At 38.0% G+C, this 24,758-nt stretch overlaps 1 protein-coding gene across 2 annotated transcripts in view; it reads left to right on the top strand.

Annotated features, from left to right (window-relative positions):
* Positions 1-524: 524 nt before the first annotated feature.
* znf407 (zinc finger protein 407) overlaps positions 525-24,758 on the top strand; it is a 113,663-nt gene continuing 89,429 nt past the window's right edge. Inside the window, exon 1 of one of the 2 annotated variants that reach the window (XM_058747896.1) lies at positions 525-788. The gene's annotated coding sequence lies outside the window, so the exon portion shown is untranslated. Of the gene's footprint in view, positions 789-809; positions 7,153-24,758 lie in introns of those variants that run through there. The other variant, XM_058747898.1, reaches the window with a different exon arrangement.

Genomic DNA, 24,758 nt, shown 5'->3' on the forward strand with positions numbered 1-24,758 from the left:
GGAATGATTTTACTCTAGCGCTCATAGGCTACATGCTCTACAGTGAGAGAGGCGGGCGGGTTTTTTTTTTTTTTTTAGCTTCTCCAAACCGCCTTTATCTTCACGTTTTTTGCTTGCCATCACGAGCCCACTTCGCATCAGTTTCGGTTAAGCAAAAATAGATTGCATTAGCGCCCCCTTTTGTCAGCCGTCAACGCCACTTAATCTGACACTTTTTCTTTGATGATGAACCAGCCAGGCCGACCGTGCTGGACTTCTCCAGAACGTCCAGATGGCCAGTTCGCCCCTGAAGCTATTTTTGGTTCTCAGAACGTTAGTTTTTGATTCCCCAGAATTATTTGTACATTACATTAAAGTACTGAAAACGCTTTACTTAGCCCACTGAAACTATTTTAAATTGTAATTTAAAGGTGTTTTTGCATTTACACGTTTTGACCAGCAGATGCCGCCATGCTTGTGGTGTGTCAAGCGCCTCGAAAAATCGTTTTGGGACGCAGTTCAGCTGATCCAGAGTTTCGAAAAGCTTCGTTTCTCCCATCACTACCGTAAAACGCCATGCACTATAAAAGCTAGGGATTGGTGAAGAAGTGATTGAGTGAGCCATTTCGGGAAGAGCGATTGGGGCACGTGATCTATATGAACCAGTTTGAGTTTCCCATCTCCTCCCTTAATAAAAGATCTCTGGCTGCGCTCGATTCTCTTGTGACGTAACAGCTAGCACACTACGGTGTGCCGTTTGTGACCAAGAGCAGAACGCGCGAAGTGAGAGAATACGACCAACATTTCAGGTAATGACGTTCAAATAGAACTTTTATTGATAACTTGAACACAGATCAGATGTTTAGAAGCGTGAAACATGCATGTTAACGATGTTCCTGCCGCTTAGTAGAGCGTATTTTGAAGGATTTGTAAGTCACGTATAATGCGCTTTTGGGGCCTCTGTGCCGCCGTCGTTTTCAGTACTCAAGCGAAAACCCGCCTTTCCTCTGTTTCAATTGGTTGAACGCAAGAAACTAGCCTTTTGACTGGACGAAAACAACGCCAGGAAAATAAAGACTCACAGTAATAGGAAGTAAAAAGTAAACTCGTTCATGTCAGAGAAAAACATGAACATAGCCGAAAGGATGATTTAAAGTTTAATATTACTGATTAAAGTTTTCCCATCATCTTCTCGAAACAAAATGTTTCGGCCTAACAAAACACGTACAAGTGAAACTCGCTTTTGTTGTTCTATTGATAGAACACGTCAGTCTGTATAATTTTTAAATCAATACAGTAGCCTACAATAGTAGCGATAATAAGTTGTAACTGCAGGGTTAGAAACAAGTTTCTATTGTTATGAATATTTCATTATGAATTACAATGGTTACTTTTTAAAAGGTTTATAGTTTTTATTATAAAACAGAATAGATTAAATATAGATTAAAGAGACATTGTAACTGGATTAAAATACCGCACTGAACACATACAATATCTAAAAGTTTATTTCACATTTTAAAGTCTCGCATTCCAAACTTCAATCCCCAATGTTCATTCTCACATATGATCAAAGTTATTGATCTGCCATAATCTTATGTGTCATGTGTAATTATTTTCTGACTTTAAAATTATACACAAAAAAGCATCAATTTTGACCAGAGGTCAAATTTGTGCCTAAAGAATACACAATACTTCAAGTTTGCTTTTTAACTATTCATTCATTCATTCATTCATTCATACCTTCATTCGTTCATATATTCATTTGTTCATTCATTCACTTATTCATTCATTCATTCATTTATGCACACACACACACACACACACACACACACACACACACAAAACAACTCTCAAACAGCTCATGAGTACTAAATTAATTATTGTTCACTGCTTATTGCGTGTAAATGGTCAAATACACACAAAATTATGTCAAAATCCATCTTGGAAAGTATTAACATAAACGGGTCAATGACGTGACGCAATTTTTTTGTTTAAATCTAAAAGAGTTAAAATTTCAAAATAAATGTGCAAATTACTTGCTTACATTCTCTTTTTTGAGGACCAAGTCTAAAATTTCTAATTAATTCATTTTGAGAGAATATTTGGGGGATGATTGCAAAAATGTCAATGTGGTGTAACCGTAAAAACCTTGTACCAAGTAATTGATCTTGTTTTAAAAAGGTGAAATTCTCAATAAAACACCAGATCAGCTAGTTTGGCATAATCTTACATTATTACTATTTAATAATAAATTATATAGTAAATAAAAGTAAATGGAGCACCATTGTTCTGAATATTATAATTAATTTGGGGAATCATGTCAAGTCAAATTCCTGAAGTGTCAAGGTGGTGTAACCACCATTCAAAGAGCCATTTTGTTAATATTTTGCAAGAAGATCATGTGATAAGAAATTATATCATAGAGAAGGACCTCTGGTGATACTAACTGCTGCATGCAAAGGTTAGTAACTCTCTTTAAAGGGGTGGTTGACTGTTTTTTTTCTAGGCTTGATTGTGTTTATGGGGTGCAGTATAACATGTGTTCATGCTTCGTTTTGTAAAAAAAACGCATTAATTTTTCACCTAATTTACCTTTATCTACACCGCTCTGTCCCTTCTCTGACAAACGCCTCGATTATTTCCTATTTTTATGAAGCCCCTTCCTCAGAAATACGCGATGGTCTCAGATTGGTTAGCTGGCTCAGTGTGTTGTGATTCGCTAAACCGCAGAGTGTACGTCTGAACCATAGACTGTAAAAAAAAAAAATGGACGTAGTGTCCGTGACATCACTCGTAGGTTTCTGTAGAGCATTTTTGAAGCCTAAAGTGGGCGGAGCCGACCGCCGCCATCTTGGAAACGCGTCACCGCGCGTCACTCCCAGATAATCGAAAATGGCCAAAAAGGCGGGACGTGGGTGAAGCTGAGCTGAAACCACGCTCCTCTATAGTGACAGCAGTGCTACCGTGCAAAGACAAAACACCATAACTTCGTTTTTGGTTGAAAATTAGTTATTGATCATTTTGGGACATTAATGACCTTTATCATGTGTTTAAGTATCATGGAGAAAAGCCCCGGAGAAACCAAGGCAGAACACAGTATAACATCAGTTACAGCTCTTTGATTTTGTTTTTGCTCTGCATTTGTTTGCATTCGTTCGTCAATACTGTGCCAGCCTGGAGTTAGACGGTATTCTGCCTTTGTTTTACTTTCCATTAAAGTCTGCCACGTTTAAATTACAGTGTAACTTGTGTACTTTTATACATCTGTCGGCACTTCATTAGACAAACAAATTAGATCACGATCTAACAAACTGTTCCATATAACAAAGCACTGTAAGCAATAACGATTCGATAACTTGGCAACAATAATTAATCGTAAATAATCTTTAAAGTGTTTTTTTTATAATGCAGATTATTCACTCGGTGCAGCTGTCAGTTTGGGGCTGCACACTTCTGTACGTGAGGACTCAAAATGCCTTGACTGCGTACCACACATAAAATCAATAACTGTTCGCAATTAAATCCTTTTCCTTCCTTTTCTTGTAAGTCGACAAAATCCATTGCAATGAACGCCATCGGAGATGTTTAATTCACAATCATTCAGAACATTATCCCTGCTGGCGTAAGCTTTTTTAATTCCGTTTGATGTAAAAACAATCGGCAAAGTATGTCTTGCATCCTTTAAGTGTTAGCGAACATTGCAAATAAATTGGTTGCAAAACGGTATCCGCTCACGTTTAACTATTATTCTGGTTGTTATGGTCAGAAAAAAAAAAAAGAATCACATTTCTAGATGTTATAGCCTAGCCAATGATCACTAGATTTTATCCAGAGATGTTACTAAAATGATTCTGTAAATGGTGATCAGCACCCAAATATTGTTTATAATGTGGAAGTTACTGCCTTTTGCCTTGGTGTGACATCTCACTTTTTGCAGACAGTGCAAAAGCAGAGTACAATATCAATATAGCGGTAAAAATCAAGTTTGAGATCATTTTCATTAAAACATCTAATTGCCAGATTCCCAGTGTCCTACCTATAATTATTTTTTCTGTACAAATAAAAATCTTTAAAGCCATTTTTCTAAGTTTCACACTCTAGTGAGTTTCACACTCTAGAGCAGAGCAGCAGTCCACCTGTCACTCAAGTGGTCACGCCCTTAATTATGCAGAATTTTAAGGCTTAATATAATTTAAACGGATGAGTTATAAAAAAATTCACCCCCTCACAGTTGTCACGAAGGGCAAAATTAGCTATATAGACCAAAACCAATTTTTGTACCAGGCTGTAAACATATTTTATTCTGCTGTAAAGTTGAGCATTTTAACATGGGGAATCTTGAACTAAACCTTTTGGAGCCAGCCTCCAGCGGCCAGTCGATGAATTGCAGTTGTAGTCACTTCCGTGTTGGTTTCAAGAGAGGGAGCGGGAGGTTGCCGCTTGGTCTGAACGTCCCGCCCCTCAGCTCAGCGGCATGTGCTGCAGTTGTATTGTAAACAATAGAGTCGTCAATATTGCTTATCAATTTGAGCCGATTGAGACGCAGAAAATATTAGTGAAGAGGATCGCGCAGAACTTGTGCAAGCATGGCTCTTAATGGTATGTTTTTTTGTTGTTGTCTCATACTTTTAGATATGCTGTTATTTGTAAATGTTACTGCTTCTGTTAGCTTCTAATATACGGTTTTATTCTGATTAAAGCTTTAATACAGTATGGCAACCACACACACGTCCATGTATAATGCTTCTCCTAGCTATGTGAAAATAAGTGTATAATTGGAACAGTTTGTTGGAGCTGATCTGGCGATCTGAATGAGAGAGAGAGAGAGAGAGAGAAAGAGAGAGAGAGAGAAAGAGAGAGAGAGAGAGAGAGAGAAGGAGATATCAATGAATTGGCAGATCTACTGGACCAATCAGACAGTCCAGGACTACAATTATTCGACACAGAAGTCAAATATTTACTATATGCAGACGACTTGCTCTATCTAAAGCACCAGAAGGTCTCCAGAACAACCTTGACATTTTAACTAAATACTGCCACGATTGGAACTTAGAAGTCAACATCCAAAAAACTAAGATTATGATATTTCAGAAAAAAAACAGAAATCTAGAACATAAACATATATTTACTTTAAACAACACCACACTTCAACATGCTTTACAGTATAATTATCTTGGTCTGGTTTTAACTCCCACTGGAAATTTCAATTTGGCAATAAAAACATTACTTGTAAAAGCCCGCATGGCACTGCACGCCATACGAACAAGATTATTCAAAATAGACATCCCCATCAGAATCTGGACAAAGATTTTCGATAGTGTCATACTGCCTATTGCCCTGTATGGAAGCGAGATCTGGGGCCCAACGAGTAACTACAGCCATACACATTGGCACAAACACCCTTTAGAAGCTCTGCATGTAGAGTTCTGCAGAAGCATCCTTCATGTGCACAGAAACACACCTAGTAACGCCTGCAGAGCGGAGTTAGGCCGTCTCCCCCTAAATCTAATCATTAAAAAAAGAGTTTTAAAGTTCTGGATCCACTTAAATTCTAGTTCTGAAGATTCTCTTCATTTTAAAGCACTAAAAACACAAAAAATGAGCACTCAAAAAAGTCATCTTTGTGTGATGTTGTCAGATCTGACTAACAAAGCACTCAATATCACCAATCCTGTAAAACCTGGAAGAATCAAAGAAATTATGAATGAAGAGAAGGAGACATACATACAGCATTGGAAAGAACAAACCAAAGACCAACGTCGTCTCCAATGTTATCTGAAACTCAACAGAGAGTACAGTCTGGCTGACTATCTGGTCTCAGTCAGCAATATAACTCACAGACATTTACTGACGAAGTACAGACTAAGTGACCACCAGCTGGCCATAGAAAGAGGACGACATAAAAAGACGTGGTTACCTAAAGAAGAGCGAATCTGTAATGAATGTAGATCAGGATCAGTTAAGACGGAGGAACACTTCCTCCTCCACTGTGACAAATACACGTCCTTAAGAGACGCACTGTACAGTCAAATACAGCAGATTATTCCTGAGTTCCAGTCACTCCATGAAAATGACAAACTAGGAATATTGCTTGGTGAAAGACCTACTTCCTCTTTGGTAGCACAACATATTTATGAATGCCATAAACTAAGAAGTAAAGAGTGAACTCATCTGCATTAGTAGTACCATTAATGTTTATATAAATATATATGGATGTATTTTGTTTTGTTTATTTATGGATGTATATTTGTTTTGTTTTTATTCTGCAATGTACAATGCTTTGGCAATATGCATCTAAGTATGCCATGCCAATAAAGCAATATGAATTGAATTGAAATTAAGAAATTATTAAGAACAGTATTAAGAACCGCTGCTTTAGAACATTGATTATGAAACTTGTGCATCCATTAGAATCGTTAGAAGACAGAATCGCGATTCCTATATGAATAGATTTTACGTGGACCCCTAGTTTTCTCTTCCTCTTCTCTAACGCAGCACAGGCCTCGCCCCCTTCGTTACATGTTCCCGGGGGCGGGGTTTATCTGGCTCCGTGACGTATCGGACCCGGGAAGTAACTCGTAGTCCCTTACCAGTTGTTTTTGTAGGCATTAAACTTCCATTTGCATTGAACTTTCAGCGCTGCAGCTTTGCAGATATTGTTTATGCTCAAACAGCAACATTACACACTAACATTAAAAAAGTGAAATCGCAATCAACCACCCCTTTAAAATGTGAGATAATTTGACATTTTTGTATTGTATGGTCAGGTATTCTTAGGTATACATGTCAAATGGTATGACCTCAGGAATACATTGATAATTCATCATTATTTTAACAATGGGTATAAACTTTAAAAATGAAATTGTAAATATTCCCACCAAGGCCATGTACTTAGAAGGCTTACACCGTGTCGACACCAGAATTTTGTGTCAGTACGTCATAAATAGAATGCGGCAGCAGTTTACTGTCGTGGATTTGTCGTATCTCATCCAGTGTAGACAGCATCACTGATTATGAGTTCAATAGTATCGCGTCCAGTGTAGACACGGTGTTACGATAAGGCAAGAAGTAGGACCCGTGTAAATATCGGATCAGCTTTCCAGCGCTGGAGAGAACTCAAGGAGTGGGAGGCCTGCGATCGGACGCCGAGGTTGCTTTGTTTCTTCTCGATAGGTGAGTAACATTGGTTTTGCTTTGTTTCACAGAACTAATCGTTGCCTGGGTTGCGTACGTGTGTGGAGTGGAGCTATCAAAATAGGGGCGAGACTAGAGAGCGACCGATATAAAGATTTACCAATATTTTTCCCGATATTTAAGCGTTTTACCGTAATCGGATATCGGTTTTGTAATATCGGATTCAACGATAAATTCTGCCATCTTGTGGGTGTTTTGAGAATTGTGCACAGGATCGCCATTGCAGCACGTCTGAGGGTAGATGAGACAACAACAACGGCATGTAGGTAGCCTGCTTGATTTGCTGTAGTTAGTAAACTTTATTTAACATAACAGCCATTAATGCACAAATTAGATGTATTACATAAATGCCTGATATGCAGTTTATGCAACTTGGCTCTATAAAATAGAGAACTCACAGAGTCACGTGAAATAATCCGTCAGTCTGTCCCGATGACGTAACTTTTCATGAATTAAATGTGTAGCCATGAATGAGTGCATGTTGGAAATAAAAAGCGCTGAATTTAATTCCCTCTCTGTTGTATATGCTCATCATTAGTCTTGTGAAGCCGCTTTCATATTGCTGTTCACTCAGCGGGTCGATGCTCAGGAAATTCTCCAGCACAGCCACCGCATGTAACTTTTAACAAGATTCACTTGTCTAAAACACCCTAAATTATATTAACTCTATGGAAATTAATTATTTACTATCTCCGCGAGCGATTGCAGTTTGAGTGTAGTTCTGTGTAAATGCATAGATAAATCGCACTGTCAGCAGGCATTTCATAATCTAGAATGGCAAAAACAAATGAATAATTATCATATAACATACCAGTTGAGAAATGCAATAAAATACAATGTTTTGTTTGTTATATTTAAATATTCCATAGACTATTATTCAGTAAGTTAACATTATCCAGTGAATTATTCTTCACTCTTTAGCCTATTAAGCATCTTATAAACCTAAAACTGTTGTTTAAAATGAAGTTATGACTCCTGTCCTTTATTTATTTTCTCCATTTGAAAACATTAGTCATTCTACATTTATTTTGCTTATTGTTAATATCGATGTTGCCACTGATGCTTTTTATAAATAAAATGTTTTTATTATTGTAATATGAAGATTAAATTTAACTTGAAAGACTGTTAATTTTCAACCTTATTTTTTTTAAGATGACTGAAAGGAGGAAAAACCAAAGTGAAGTATGGACTTAGGGTAAACGTACCTATTAAGCTCACGTACCCATTAAAGGGATAGTTCACCCAAAAATGAAAATTTGATGTTTATCTGCTTACCCCCAGGGCATCCAAGATGTAGGTGACTTTGTTTCTTCAGTAGAACACAAACGAAGATTTTTAACTCAAACCGTTGCAGTCTGTTAGTCCTATAATGCCAGTCAATGGGCACACAATCTTTGGGAGAAAAAAAAAACATGCACACACAAATCCAAATTAAACCTTGCAGCTTGTGATGATACATTGATGTCCTAAGACATGAAACGATCGGTTTGTGCAAGAAACTGAACAGTATTTATATAATTTTTTACCTCTGATAAACCTCAATGTCCGACTGTCACAACATCCGGTGCGTGATGCGTCAACCTGCTCTGGCACATAGATATATATACATAGATTCCTCATTAGCGACAGTTTCTATGGGCCGAGATACATAAGGATCTATGTATATATCTATGTATATATATACCTATGTTCCAGAGCCATTGACGCATCACATGCCGGATGTTGTGGATGAGCTCAGGATGGTTGGACATTGCATGTATCAGAGGTAAAAAATTATATAAATACTGTTCAGTTTCTCGCACAAACCGATCGTTTCGTGTCTTAGGACATCAATGTATCGTCACGAGCTGCAAGGTTTAATTTGGATTTGTGTGTGCATGTTTTTCTTTTCTCCCAAAGATTGTGTGCCCATTGACTGGCATTATAGGACTAACAGACTGCAACGGTTTGAGTTAAAAATCTTCGTTTGTGTTCTACTGAAGAAACAAAGTCACCTACATCTTGGATGCCCTGGGGGTAAGCAGATAAACATGAAATTTTCATTTTTGGGTGAACTATCCCTTTAAGCACACTTCCATTTTTGAGATCAGATTATAAAAAGAAAAAAATATTTATTATCCTACTTGATGTCTTAACCAATTGACATGTTTGTTACATATACCTCCTATAATTTGAAGTCAATCAGATCATTACACTCTGAGATATGGGTCTCCATGTGTTCACACTGTCTGGCGGCTATTTTGAAAGCTGTCTGAAAACTTTCACCAAAAGAGGAGCCCCTTAAATGTGCGTTTTTTTTTTTTTTAGATGTTTAAACCTTTATTTTGAGTAAGTTTCACTACTTATTGTAAAATTAAGAGATTAATGTTCAGACTTTTGCATATTATAACTTGAAACTTGGATGTGGGAAATAATTACATCAGATCCAAAAGATAGTTTTAGCAACATAGCGCAGATGCTACAGAACACAGTTAGCTGACGAGCTGTATAAGATTGTGTGCTACGCTAACATTTTACTTCACAGGCATTACTGGCTTTTACTTTTACATCCATAATATTATAAATTGACGGTTTATTGCTGGTCTGTTGTTCTACAGTGCTGTAATTTTTAAAGATTTCATTTTATTTTAAGGTGAGCTTAAAGGGTGCACTACTATGAAAATCACACAGCTTCAGTGTGACATCAATAAGAAAAAGTATAATTTCATAGATATTGTTAATAATAGTTGTTTATAATCAAATATGTATTAACTTAATACATGACTATTTATTTAGCAAAATCCTGTCATTTTAATAAATATTACATTACATTTATTAAAAAAATGTTGCTGCTCCCATTAAGCTCAGTATGCTCTCTTTAAGCTCTTCCACATTGAAAGTCTATGTAAATACTTCATAAACAGACTTTAAATATTAACTGATGGTTGTCACTTTAACTTAAGTTAATCGATTTTCTATGGATTCTGTCGACTCAAATCTGCAGACTGGCTCTGACCTTTGGCAACTAGCATCAACTTCTCCAGACTGTAAATCTGTGGAAAATCGGGGCAAAAATCGTGTAGTGTATTCAGCCTTAAGAGACTATAGATAAGTTGACATCCATTTAAAAAGAGGTTTCATAATGAGGCTAGTTTCTGTGTTCATCCCCATGAGTTAAATGTTTTATTTGATTTTTGAATGTGTTACTTAGCTGAACGTGGACTAGCCTAGATGTTGCTATGTGCTTAAATGACACTTCACTATGAATCTATAAATGACCAAACTGAATGCTTTGCTGCTTGATTTTAGTGTTCTGTTTTTTTTTTTTTTTGTGATTGATTTTGTACCTTCAAATTAATTCTTTAAAATTTTCGGCCCCACTTTATATTAGGTTGCCATAACTACTGTGTACTTGCATTTAAATTAATAATTTGGTACAATGCACTTATTGTGTACATACATGTTTTTACGTTGTACTTATATTTTTAAAAAATACCTATATGTAGTTACATCTGTAATTAAGTGGTTCCCAACCTTTTTTCATGGGCCCCCTACGTACACATATGGTAACCCCCTTTGATGATTAGAATATCATCAAAAAGTTGATTTAGTTCACTAATTCCATTCAAAAAGTGAAACTTGTATATTACATTCATTCATTACACACAGACTGATATATTTTAAATGTTTATTTCTTTTAATTTTGATGATTAGAGCTTACAGCTCATGAAAGTCAAAAATCAGTATCTCAAAATATTAGAATATTACTTAAGACCAATAGAAAGAAAGGATTTTTAGAAATCTTGGCCAACTGAAAAGTATGAAAATGAAAAGTATGAGCATGTACAGCACTCAATACTTAGTTGGGGCTGCTTTTGCCTGAATTACTGCAGCAATGCGGCGTGGCATGGAGTCGATCAGTCTGTGGCACTGCTCAGGTGTTATGAGAGCCCAGGTTGCTCTGATAGTGGCCTTCAGCTCATCTGCATTGTTGGGTCTGGTGTCTCTCATCTTCCTCTTGACAATACCCCATAGATTCTCTATGGGGTTCAGGTCAGGCGAGTTTGCTGGCCAATCAAGCACAGTAACACTATGGTCATTGAACCAGCTTTTGGTACCTTTGGCAGTGTGGGCAGGTGCCAAGTCCTGCTGGAAAATGAAATCAGCATCTCCATAAAGCTTGTCAACAGAAGGAAGCATGAAGTGCTCTAAAATTTCCTGGTAGATGGCTGCGTTGACTGTGGACTTCAGAAGACACAGTGGACCAACACCAGCAGATGACATGGCAGCCAAATCATCACTGACTGTGGCAACTTCACACTGGACTTCAAGCAACATGGATTCTGTGCCTCTCCACTCTTCCTTCAGACTCTGGGACCTTGATTTCCAAATGAAATGTAAAATTTACTTTCATCTGAAAAGAGGACTTTGGACCACTGAGCAACAGTTCAGTTCTTTTTCTCCACAGCCCAGGTAAGATGCTTCTGACGTTGTTTCTGGTTCAGAAGTGGCTTGGTAGCCCTTTTCCTGAAGACGTCTGAGTGTGGTGACTCTTGATGCACTGACTCCAGCTTCAGTCCACTCCTTGTGAAGCTCTCCCAAGTGTTTGAATCGGCTTTGCTTGACTGTATTCTCAAGCTTGCGGTCATCCCTGTTGCTTGTGCACCTTTTCCTACCCAAATTCTTCCTTCCAGTCAACTTTGCATTTAATATGCTTTGATACAGCACTCTGTAAACAGCCACTCCTTTCAGTAATGACCTTCTGTGACTTACCCTCTTTGTGGAGGGTGTCAATATTCGTCTTCTGGATCATTGCCAAGTCAGCACTCTTCCCCATTATTGTGGTTTCAAAGAACAAGAGATACCCAGAATTTATACTGTAGGGATGGTCATTTATTCAAACTCAAATGTAAATATTCTAATATTTTGAGATACTGATTTTTGATTTTCATGAGCTGTAAGCTCTAATCATCAAAATTAAAAGAAATAAACATTTGAAATATATCAGTCTGTGTGTAATGAATGAATATAATATACAAGTTTCACTTTTTGAATGGAATTAGTGAAATAAATCAACTTTTTGATGATATTCTAATTATATGACCAGCACCTGTATACAGTGGTGTGAAAAAGTGTTGGCCCCCTTTCTGATTTTTATTTTTTTGCATGTTTGTCACACTTGTTTCAGATCATCGAACAAATTTAAATATTAATCAAAGATAACACAAGTAAACACAACATGCAGTTTTTTTCAATTCAATTCAAGTTTATTTGTATAGCGCTTTTTACGATACAATCGTTGCAAAGCAGCTTTACAGGAAATTACGTTTCTACTATATATATGCATACACATACACACACATGCACATATATATACATACATATACACTTACACACAGAAGAAACCCAATATATTTAAGTTATGACAGACTTAACTTGGTAATTATGTGTTGTCTGAGGGTTGGCATCCTCCGTGGTCCTCTGGGGTGTTGCCATCATCTCTTCTCAGGTGTTTGGTCATCTCGGATCTTTTTAAGGGTTGGATCCAGACTGACGCTTCAGTAATTCCTAGTTACCACGGGATGTTAATCCCGTGGCAGAATCAGAGAAACAGATAGAGACGTAATTAGCGTAGCTGCTGTTCTATTCAAGCAAAAATGATTTGTTCAACCCAATTTAGAGAATTATAATGTACATTTGATCAGATATAAATGCAGCACAAGATTATAAGATGCATTATGTGAATGCTTGGCTAAAGAGATGTGTCTTTAATCTAGATTTAAACAGAGAGAGTGTGTCTGAACCCCGAACGTTATCAGGAAGGCTATTCCAGAGTTTGGGTGCCAAATGTGAAAAAGCTCTACCTCCTTTAGTGGACTTTGCTATCCTAGGTACTACCAAAAGTCCAGAATTTTGCAACCTTAGGGAGCGGGTTGGATTGTAGCGTGGTAGAAGACTAGTTAGGTACGCAGGAGATAAACCATTTAGTGCCTTATAGGCAAGTAATAATATTTTGTAATTGATCCGGAACTTAATAGGTAGCCAGTGCAGAGACTGTAAAATTGGGGTAATATGATCATATTTTCTTGACCTGGTAAGGACTCTAGCCGCTGCATTTTGGACTATCTGTAGCTTGTTTATTGAAGATGCAGGACAACCACCTAACAGTGCATTACAATAGTCCAGTCTAGAGGTCATGAATGCATGAACTAGCTTTTCTGCATCTGAAACAGGTAGCATGTTTCGAAGCTTGGCAATGTTTCTAAGATGGAAGAATGCTGTTTTTGTAACATGGGAAATATGATTTTCAAAGGACAAGTTGCTGTCTAATATAACACCCAGATTTTTGACTTTAGAGGATGTAACAGTACATCCGTCTAGTTGCAAATTGTAATCCAAGAGATTCTGAGTACTGTTTTTTGGACCAATAAGTAATATCTCGGTCTTATCCGAATTTAATAGGAGGAAATTATTGGTCATCCAATCTTTTACGTTTTTAACACAATCTATTAGCTTAGATGGTTCAGAAGTTTCATCTGGTCTTGTTGAGATATATAGTTGAGTATCATCAGCATAACAATGATAACTAATCCCGTATTTTCTAATAATATCACCAAGGGGCAACATGTATATTGAAAATAGCAGAGGACCTAGGACAGATCCTTGTGGTACTCCATACTTTACTGGTGATAGTTGAGATGACTCCCCGTTTAAAAAAACTAAGTGGTAGCGATCGGATAGGTAGGATCTAAACCATCTTAAAGCCTGCCCTTGAATACCCGTATAGTTTTGTAATCGATCTATGAGTATGTCATGGTCTATAGTGTCGAACGCAACACTAAGATCAAGTGAAACTAGCAATGAGGTGCAGCCTTGGTCTGACGCAAGAAGCAAGTCATTTGTAATTTTAACAAGTGCAGTTTCTGTGCTATGGTGAGGCCTGAAACCTGACTGAAATTCTTCATAGAGATCATTTTTTTGCAAGAAGCAGCACAATTGAGCAGACACAACTTTTTCTAAAATTTTAGACCTAAACGGCAGATTTGAAATGGGTCTGTAATTTGCCAGTTCACTAGAATCTAGTTGTGGTTTCTTAATAAGAGGTTAATAACCGCCAGCTTGAATGGTTTTGGGACGTGACCTAAAGATAACGATGAGTTAATAATATTGAGAAGTGGTTCTTCTGCTACAGGTAACAACTCTTTCAGTAGTTTAGTGGGTACAGGATCTAATAAACATGTTGTTGGTTTAGATGCAGTGATAAGTTTTAGTTCTTCCTGTCCTATAGTTGTAAAGCAAATATGCAAATAATTGGTATAGGTTATAAAAAATCAATATTGGTCGATCACTAGGCGAGACCCTTTTGGGGTAGGGGCGTGTTTGTTTTGGTGGTTTGAAATATCAACATTGGCTACCAGAAATCACTTACCCCACCTATAATGCATATTTCTATTCCATTCACTTAAAACTTTAAAGGGATAGTTCACCCAAAAGTGAAAATTACCACACCACCTGATTTACTCACCTTCAAGTCATCCTAGGTGTGTATGACTTTATTCTTTCAGACTAATACAATCAGAGTTATATTAAAAAATGTCCTGGCTCTTCCAAGCTTTGTAATGGCAGTAAATGGGTGATATTCATTAGTCCAATAGAAGTCCAATAAACTGCATCCATGCATCATAAAAAAAGTGCTCCAGATGGCTCTGGGGTTTAATAAAGGCCTCCTGAAGCAAATCGATGCGCTTTTGTAAGAAAAATGTTCATGTTTAAAACTTTATAAAAAAAATATTATCACATATTAATGTAATACCTCTTCCCCAGCCTGTTAATATACAATACAGTGACATTCAAAACAACATTTAAGTTACAATACATTGAATTAAGGAATAGAATTGCTCTTGAGGTAACAGAAGAAAGGATCCCAAATCTTGTGAAATTGTCCAATGTTGCTTTTTAAAAGACATCTGGTTTGTTCCAAGTGCAGAGTAGATATCAGTTCCTCAAGCCATAGTTTGGCAGCGGTAGGATTAACCTTTTTCCAGAACAGTAATAACAGTTTCTTGGCTGCTATCAAAAAATACGTAAGGAATTTCTGTTGAGCACTGTTCAATGAACATGTATAATTAGAATGTCCTAATATAATGAGCACAGGATCTAGAGCCAAGTTTACATTAAGAACATCTGAAAGCACTTTAAAAACCTCACACCAGAATCCCTGTATTTTTTGACAGAAAATAAAACTATGAGCTAAATCAGCATCCTCTGATTTGCATTTATCACAAATAGGAGAGACATTGGGGAAAATCCTATGTAATTTCTTTTTAGAGAAGTGTAATCTATTTAGAACCTTAAATTGAATGAGGCAAAATCTAGTGTTGACCAATTGTTTATCAATATCCTCCAAGGATGGGTGGGTGATATGGCAAAAATATCATAACACGATTTTTTTTTCGAAATATCACAATTTCACAATTTTATCCCGATTCTTTGTCATGTTGGTTTGACTATTTTGTTTGAGTAGTGGAGCCAAAATAATTTCCCTATTATAAAGACAAAGCCTTTCAAGGTAACAAAATATAAAAATGAATGGTGGATATTTAGGCCAAAGTTGTCACGGGTGCGTGGTTGTAGACTGAATATAAATGAAAGACAGGAGAACGAAAAGGCATCAACTCACTTTCCCATTTATTAAACTCAAGATCGGACAAACACCAGGGGAAAACTGAGGACGGAACTCAGACGGGTTGACTCGTGACAGTACCTCCCCCTCCCGGAAGGCGCGTCCTGCGCCGTAACAATACCACTGGGGAGGGGGGGTGGGCGCCCTGGAAGCCGGTGCCGGTGCCGGACAGGGATACAGGGGATACAAGGGCGACCATGGCGGGTCCGGGAGCTTGGGCACCCAAGACGGAGCAGGATTCTCAGGGAATAGCCCTCCCAAAACATTTTTTAAGGGTGAACTTGAGGCCCTTCCGCCTCTGGAAGGAATCAGGTGGGCATTCAGGATGGACAGGTTCTAGGGGGCGCTTGAGCAGCGCAAATTCTCGGAGGCGCTCTGGCAGCGCGGACTCTTGGGGGCTCTCAGGCAGCACGGGGCTGGACGTAACCAGCGGAGACTCTTGGGGGCGCTCTGGAAGCGCGGAGATAGGGAGGCGCCTTTGTGGCGCAGGCACTGGGGGGAGCTCTTGAAACGCGGACTCTTGGATGCGCTCTGGAAGCGCGGAGGTAGGGAGGCGCCTTCGTGGCGCAGGCACTGGGGGGGCGCTCTGGAAGCGTGGATTCTTGGATGCGCTCTGGCAGCGCAGATTCTAGGGGGCGCCTTCGTGGCGCAGGCACTGGGGGGCGCTCTGGAAGCGCGGACTCTTGGATGCGCTCTGGAAGTGCGGAGGTAGGGAGGCGCCTTCGTGGCGCAGGCACGAAGCAAAGAGCTTCTCATACTCTTTGGCGATGGGCTTGGATGAGCCGCGAACGGCGGCTGAAATTTCCCCGCGAATGGCGGGCTTGGGAGAGCCGCGCATGGCTTTAGGGCCTTCGCCGCGATCGGCGGCGGGCTTGGCAGCCGAACCGGCCTGAACTTTGTCCAGCGGGCCGGGACCAGCCACAGACGGCTCGGAATCAGCGGCGGCAGGCTGGTGCGGGCGACGACTTCCATTTTCGGTAACGGTCCGATCTTCTGTCACGGGTGCGTGGTTGTAGACTGAATATAAATGAAAGACAGGAGAACAAAACCGCATCAATTCACTTTCCCATTTATTAGACTCAAGATCGGACAAACACCAGGGGAAAACTGAGGACGGAACTCAGACGGGTTGACTCATGACAAAAGTGGGCGAAGATAAAAATCTTTGTCATTGTTTTATCTAGAACAAAGATACACATTACAAATACACATAATATACAAATAAAACAAACAGTGCTTTATTTTCAGGTACAATAGGCATATTTAGCAGGAGCATTCAAGAAATTGAATGAACAAATAAAAATAAAATGCTATATAGATTGAATCCTATTAAAACAACTGTTTTTTTTTTTTTTTTTTTCTCTTTGCGTTTTGTTGTTTTAACAATAAAGAATAAAAATTCTGTAATCTCTCTGTCGATTCTGTCATAGTGTTTTATATTTATACCATAATTTACTCACTCAAAATTAGTTTTAAACCTGAATGAGTTTCTTGCTTCTGCTGAACATAAATGCTATTTTAAAGAATGTGGAAAACCAAACAGTTGCTGGTCCACAGTGACTTCCATAGTATTTTTTTCCTTCTATCAAATTCAATGTGGACCAGCAACTGATATTCTTCAAAATATATTCTTTTGTGTTCAGCACAAGAAAGAAATTAATACAGGTTTGGGACAACATGTGAATAAGTAAATAATGACAGAAATTAAATTTTAGGGTGATCTATGCCTTTAATGTCAGTCGGCTGCATGTTTAGTACTGTCCTTTTAAGACCCGCAAGCATCTAATATACAGGCACGGATCCGTTTTTGTCTCAACTGTTTACTTTCATTTTAGACATGACCAACTTAGTCTGTATGTAAACCTTGTGTGTTTTGACAGTACTAGTGCAAAAGATAACTTAGTCCAGTAATCAGGCACTGTTAGACAGGCTTATAGGTTGTTTGCAAACAAGTGATTCTGATGACGTGCGAAATGCAGCTGGAGGGCAGGAAGTGAAAGGGGGGAAAAGTCAAGAAATTGCCTGAAAAACACAGGAAAAAGTGGCTTGTAAACCTGCGTCTGCAGTCGGCTGGAGCCGATCGGACAATGCTTGTGCTTGTGTTATCAAACCTTTATAATTAATCCAGAAGGCGGCAGCAAGATTAATTTTTAATGAGCCAAAAATAATGTAAGAGAGAATGAAGAATGTCATACCTCTCTCTATTCTAATTCTATTCTTTAAAAAAAAAAAAAAAACTTGTCCCTTTTAGACTTGCACTCTAGCTTTTCTAATTTTTTTTGTATTCTATGTTTTCTTTTTATTTATTATACAATTAACAAAAGCAAAAAAGGCCTCTAACACCAGCCTGCTCTATTCTTTTTCTATTCTATGTTTTCTTTTTATTTATTATATAATTAAAAAAAAATCTCTTGCTACATGTACTGCGTTAGGCTAAATGAGACTTCGTTGAGATATCGTTGCTCTTTTGTTGGTTTTGATTGCTTTAGCTTGTCTGCTAAATGACTAAATATTAGTGGCTCATACTGTTTTATGGCAGTTGCTATTCAATTCTGTATATTATTATTTTTAAGGAATTATGTAGTTATTTAATTTTATACACTTAATTATTGTCCTAACCAACTCTTAAACTCCCTAAACATACCCGTTGGTAACCCTCTTGAAATATTTAACCTAATTTATTTCAATATATTCAATATATTCTGGTTTAAAGGGGTCATATAATGCCATTTTTGTACAAGCTAATATGATTCTTTAGGGTCTAAATTGAAAGTTTGTAATATACTTTAATTAAAAATTCTCATTAGTATTGTAAGAAAACACTCATTTTACCTGGTCAAAACAGCTCTCTGTTCAGCACACCGTTTTAGTGCGTGTGTTTTAAATGCTAGTGAGCTTTGCTCGCCCGCCTCTGTTCTGTGGGGCGTTTTGACACAACACACGTGGAGTGTTGCCTTGACAACAGTTGAGGGTATATTTTGAAGAATGGCAGCGGAGTCTCTGAGGATACTGTGCAACCGTAACGCTTTTGTTCATTATAAACGTGGGATTATTAATTATATTGAGAACGTCGTAAATAGAAAACATGCATGTACCCTGAATGTAAACATTAGCCACATACATCGTGAAGCGTGCTAGCGATTTGCAAAGATTAATATAAAGATTAATATAAAGGTTAATTAAACGTTACACTCACTTCTTCTGGAGGTTCAGCAGGAACACGAATAGTTGGTTTTTTCAGGAGCAGCTTCTTAGCAAAACCAGCTTTATACTGACCTTCATTTATAAAGCAGTCTGGTGAAAAATGATTCGCGCAAACATGAAAACATTGACGTTGCTTGTGGGGAATATTCCCTTCAAAAGCGAAACTCAGCCATGTGTCTTCAGCGGTTCGGACTTAGGAACATCAAAATGACTGCTCTGTTCATTATTGCACCCGAGAACAGAACACCACAATCGCTTAGACGCCATTCTGCTCATAGACAGCTCCAGCGTATATCAACAATGACGCGCGGACTATGATTGACAGCTCGCTCACGAGCAAGGGCGGGTCTGTGTTGAAACACTGCTGTCAATCAACCATCGTGGGAGGGGCGTCCGACCGTGTGACGTCACACGGTCGAACGGCTTGATTTGAGACAGGGTAAAACAAATAACGAGATTAAAAAAAAAACACTGGATGGATTTTTATCATTTTATGATGGTTGTGTACAGGCACTGCTAACACACATTTCAGTACAATCAACTTGTAAAAGTGCATGTATCATTATATGACCCCTTTAAAATTCAGTTTTCTTGGAAAGAAGACTTGTGTCTGTGCGAGACTTCAGTTAATTAGCTGCAGCGCTTCACGTCTGATATGCTGTTTGTTTGTGGAAGTTTCAAATTTCAATATTTTATTCAGAATACAACATAGATGACATATATCAAATGTTTAAACTGAGAAAATGTATAATTTTAAGGGAAAATAAGTTGATTTTAAATTTCATGGCATCAACACATCTCAAAAAAGTTGGGACAAGGCCATGTTTACCACTGTGTGGCATCCCCTCTTCTTTTTATAACAGTCTGCAAATGTCTGGGGACTGAGGAGACAAGTTGCTCAAGTTTAGGAATAGGAATGTTGTCCCATTGTTGTCTAATACAGGCTTCTAGTTGCTCAACTGTCTTAGGTCTTCTTTGTCGCATCTTCCTCTTTATGATGCGCCAAATGTTTTCTATGGGTGAAAGATCTGGACTGCAGGCTGGCCATTTCAGTACCTGGATCCTTCTTCTACGCAGCCATGATGTTGTAATTGATGCAGTATGTGGTCTGGCATTGTCATGTTGGAAAATGCAAGGTCTTCCCTGAAAGAGACGACGTCTGGATGGGAGCATATGTTGTTCTATAACTTGGATATACCTTTCAGCATTGATGGTGCCTTTCCAGATGTGTAAGCTGCCCATGCCACACGCACTCATGCAACCCCATACCATCAGAGATGCAGGCTTCTGAACTGAGCACTGATAACAACTTGGGTTGTCCATGTCCTCTTTAGTCTGGATGACATGGCATCCCAGTTTTCCAAAAAGAACTTAAAATTTTGATTCGTCTGACCACAGAACAGTTTTCCATTTTGCCACAGTCCATTTTAAATTAGCCTTGGCCCAGAGAAAACGTCTGCGCTTCTGGATCATGTTTATATATGGCTTCTTTTTTGACCTATAGAGTTTTAGCCGGCAACGGCGAATGGCACTGTGGATTGTGTTCACCGACAATGTTTTCTGGAAGTATTCCTGAGCCCATGTTGTGATTTCCATTACAGTAGCATTCCTGTATGTGATGCAGTGCCATCTAAGGGCCCGAAGATCATGGGCATCCAGTATGGTTTTCCGGCCTTGACCCTTACGCACAGAGATTGTTCCAGATTCTCTGAATCTTTGAAAGATATCATGCACTGTAGATGATGATAACTTCAAACTCTTTGCAATTTTTCTCTGAGAAACTCCTTTATGATATTGCTCCACTATTTTTCGCTGCAGCATTGGGGGAATTGGTGATCCTCTTCCCATCTTGACTTCTGAGAGACACTGCCACTCTGAGAGGCTCTTTTTATACCCAATCATGTTGCCAATTGACCTAATAAGTTGCAAATTGGTCCTACGGCTGTTCCTTATATGTACATTTAACTTTTCCGGCCTCTTATTGCTACCTGTCCCAACTTTTTTGGAATGTGTAGCTCTCATGAAATCCAAAATGAGCCAATATTTGGCATGACATTTCAAAATGCTCCCATATCAAATTTCTCAAGGACAGCGAACAAGTAACGCCACTCCACTTGGTCGAACGCCTTTTCGGCATCCAATGAGATCACAATCAAATTGTCTCGGGTTGCCTTAGGGTGATAAATTATATTAAATCGTCGTCTAATTAGGGCTGTCGTGATAACCGCAATATCGCAGTACCGCGCTATTGACGAGCATAACCGCAGAGGAATGCAACAACCGCAGCAACTGCGATATTTCAGTGTTTTCTTTTTCGTAAGGTTACGCCCTTCTTGTTTTACACTTCGTGCATGTGTACTGAATATTAGTAATGATAACAATGTGTATCATGCTGATTTGCACAGAGGCTCAGTAAATTTGCACTTAACAAGCCTAAACAGACAGCGAATGAGAGAGAGAGCGACTGATCGCGTGCGATTACTTGCGTCTGTCCTTCAGGCCAAGTCATATGTGAAAACAGGTTGTCATGTCCAAGGAAAGCAAAATCTGTTTTAGCATCGACGCTCCGCTGGTCAGCTGAGCCTTTAAAAGTGGCGCTCAAAGTTAAAATGATTTAAACAGCGTGTTTCATTACAAATCTCTGAATGAATCAGCGCTTTTGAACGTGTAGTTGAATGAACGGTTTAAAGGCTCACTCAAAGACAGTCTCTTGCCGTCACCTTGAGGCGAAACAATGAAGCTGCACTGACTGACAGCCCGTCTAGAACACGCAGGTGAAATATCACCAGAAAAAGTATCTTGTCAGTCAGATTCGAGGATCAGAACTAACTGTTATATATATATTGTCAGGTTTAAGTTTTGTTATGTGGACCATTATTTTTCATTCTCTTCTGTTCACTTCACTTCCTGTTTCAACACGATTTAGTTTCTGAATATGACCTCCTCCTTACATCGTAACACATATATACACACACACACACACACACACACACACACACACATATATATATACATATATATATATATATATATATATATATATATATATATATATATATATATATATATATATATTTATATATGCGGTAATACTGCATACTTTTGAGCCACTAAAAATTACCGCAAGGGAAATTCCTTAACCGCAACAGCCCTACGTCTAATATTATGCATAGTGCTTCTTCCTGGAATGAATCCATTCTGATCTGTGTTAACCAATTTATTAATTAATTTGCAGAGTCTCAGCAAGGGTCTTGGATAATACTTTTTGATCAACATTGAGAAAGGAGATAGGCCTACATGCCTCGACTTCTTCAGGATCTTTACCTTTTTTAGGAATTACTTTGATAATAGCCTCAGAAAAAGTCGGTGGTAGTCCAGTTGTTAACGCTTGCTGAAAAGTTTTAAGCAAATATGGAGTAAGCATGTCACTGAATTTTTTTATATAGTTCGACTGGCAGCCCGTCAAGACTGGGAGTTTTCCCGCTCTTCAAAGTATTTATTGTGTTCTTTAATTCCTTTAAAGAAATATTTTTATTAAGAGATGCCCAATCTTCTGGAGATAGCGTGGGGAGATTACATTAACGTAAAAATGTATCCATTACTTGTGGGTCCAAATCAGTGTCTGAGGAGTATAACTTTGAGTAAAATTCCTTAAAACATTGGTTTATGTCTTTCGATGCGATACAGTGCGTCCCACCTTTGGTCTTTATTTTATGAATTGTCCTTTCACTATCTATTTTACGCAATTGTCTGGCTAGTAATTTATGGGGCTTCTCTCCAAATTCAAAGTATTTGTTTAATGAAATGAAAAGTTCTATTAATTTTAGTAGAGACTATATTATTGTATTTGTACCTAGGGATGCAACGATTATAGATTTTGTTGGTACGATTATAGTCTGAGGAATAATCACGGTTACACGATTATTACGATTATTATGCATGTATTCATTTCACAAAATAAAATCACAAACACTCTTTAGATATTAAAGTGTTATTGATTGCTGCCTTTTGAAACAGAAATAACACAGTAACCAATAATACAGCTCAAAAAAAAAAAGTGCATCTCTCCTATTGGAATTAAAAAACGTGACCTCTGCTCTGTAAACATCCATGTCAGTTTTTCCCTTTTGAAAATAACGAATGGAAATAGATCACAAATGTATTTGGTGTTTTCATTTTGTATATTCTTTCTACATTTCTTTTGGACCTGAGGTACAGAACTTGGAAAGATGGTGAAAAATAAATTGACTTATGAATAATACTATAACAGGGATGATAAATCTAAATATAAAATGATGATAAAATATAAAACTAATATTAACTTTATCCCACAGAGGGCACTGTTACTAATGAGGGGAATAAACTAAACTATTATTGTAATCAACTGTCATCCATACTTATTCATTTTAATAATCTTTATTCATCTGATTTTACATTATTATTTTGGTTTGTGAGTTTGAGATCGAGCTGCCCACACAAATATTTAGGAAGACAGAAACATGTTGTCAACGCTGCCCAGCGACTTTCATTAATAAAATAGTTTATAGAGACTGGATCGCTACATTATATTAATCAGCAAAGAGGGGGTAAAATGACTTTAAATAACTAAACTCAAATCTTCATTGCTTAAAGTGACGCGCAGATGCAGGTAGGCTAATTCACACACTCACTCTCTCTCTCACCGCACTATTTCATCTCTGATGTGGGCAGAATGTTAGAGCTAAAGAACTTTGCGTCAGGTGGTCCTTGCCTTCACGTCATGCATTAAAATCGTTTATTGCACAGCGAGAACAGGTTGGCTAGCCGTGCATTATCCCTTATGTATTCGCTCTTTAGCAATTTTTACGGCACTATTTAAATAACGCCTGGTCATACTTGGTGTACCCGAAATGGTCCCACACTTTCGACTTCAGTCATTTCTCTGGTGGAAATAAAGGATCGCTGTTTGGTTCCTCTGTCATAGTTAATCTAGTAGCCTTCATGTCTCTGATAAGCACAGCATTTTAAGATGGTGCAACGCTAGTGTAACTTGGCTTTCGTTTTGCGCAAGTTTCAACAGTTCCATTCCGTGCAACAGAAACACTCGGTGTAGTGGAACCTTTACGATTAATTAACCGTGACGTTTTAAAGCGCGGTTAATCGTAAAACTGGTTAATCGCTGCATCCCTATTCGTACCTTAACTGTAAAATTTTCTTATAAGTATCTAACGAGGGGTTTAGTGCATTTTCAATGTCTAGCTGATGAATTTGTTTCCCTAAACCAGTTAATTTTGTTTTGTATAATTTATTCCGGGACCCTTGATATGAGATAACACAACCTCTGATAAATGCTTTTAATGTTTCCCAGAGCAATCCTGATGATGTCTCTGGCTTATTGTTGCTATTGAAAAAAATTTCCAATTGCAGACTCATGAAATCAATTAACTTGGGGTCATCAATTAGTTGAGGGTCCATCCTCCATAAAGGGCAGGTAAAAGATGTTTGATCAAAAACAACTTCAAATTAAACTGGGGCGTGGTCTGAAATCAGTATATGGTGAATTTTAGAGTTTAGGATATTGGAAATAAGATTGCTGTCCACTAAAAAAAAATCAATACGAGTGTATACATTATGTACATGTGAGTGAAATGTATAATCTCTTTCGGTTGGGTGCATTGGTCTCCATATGTCTACCAAACTAGAATTATTAACAAAAGCATTCAAGAAATTTCTTGAATTA

This window comes from Onychostoma macrolepis, chromosome 16 (genome assembly GCF_012432095.1).
Source record: "Onychostoma macrolepis isolate SWU-2019 chromosome 16, ASM1243209v1, whole genome shotgun sequence".
In the NCBI taxonomy this organism is placed as follows: Eukaryota; Metazoa; Chordata; class Actinopteri; order Cypriniformes; family Cyprinidae; genus Onychostoma; species Onychostoma macrolepis.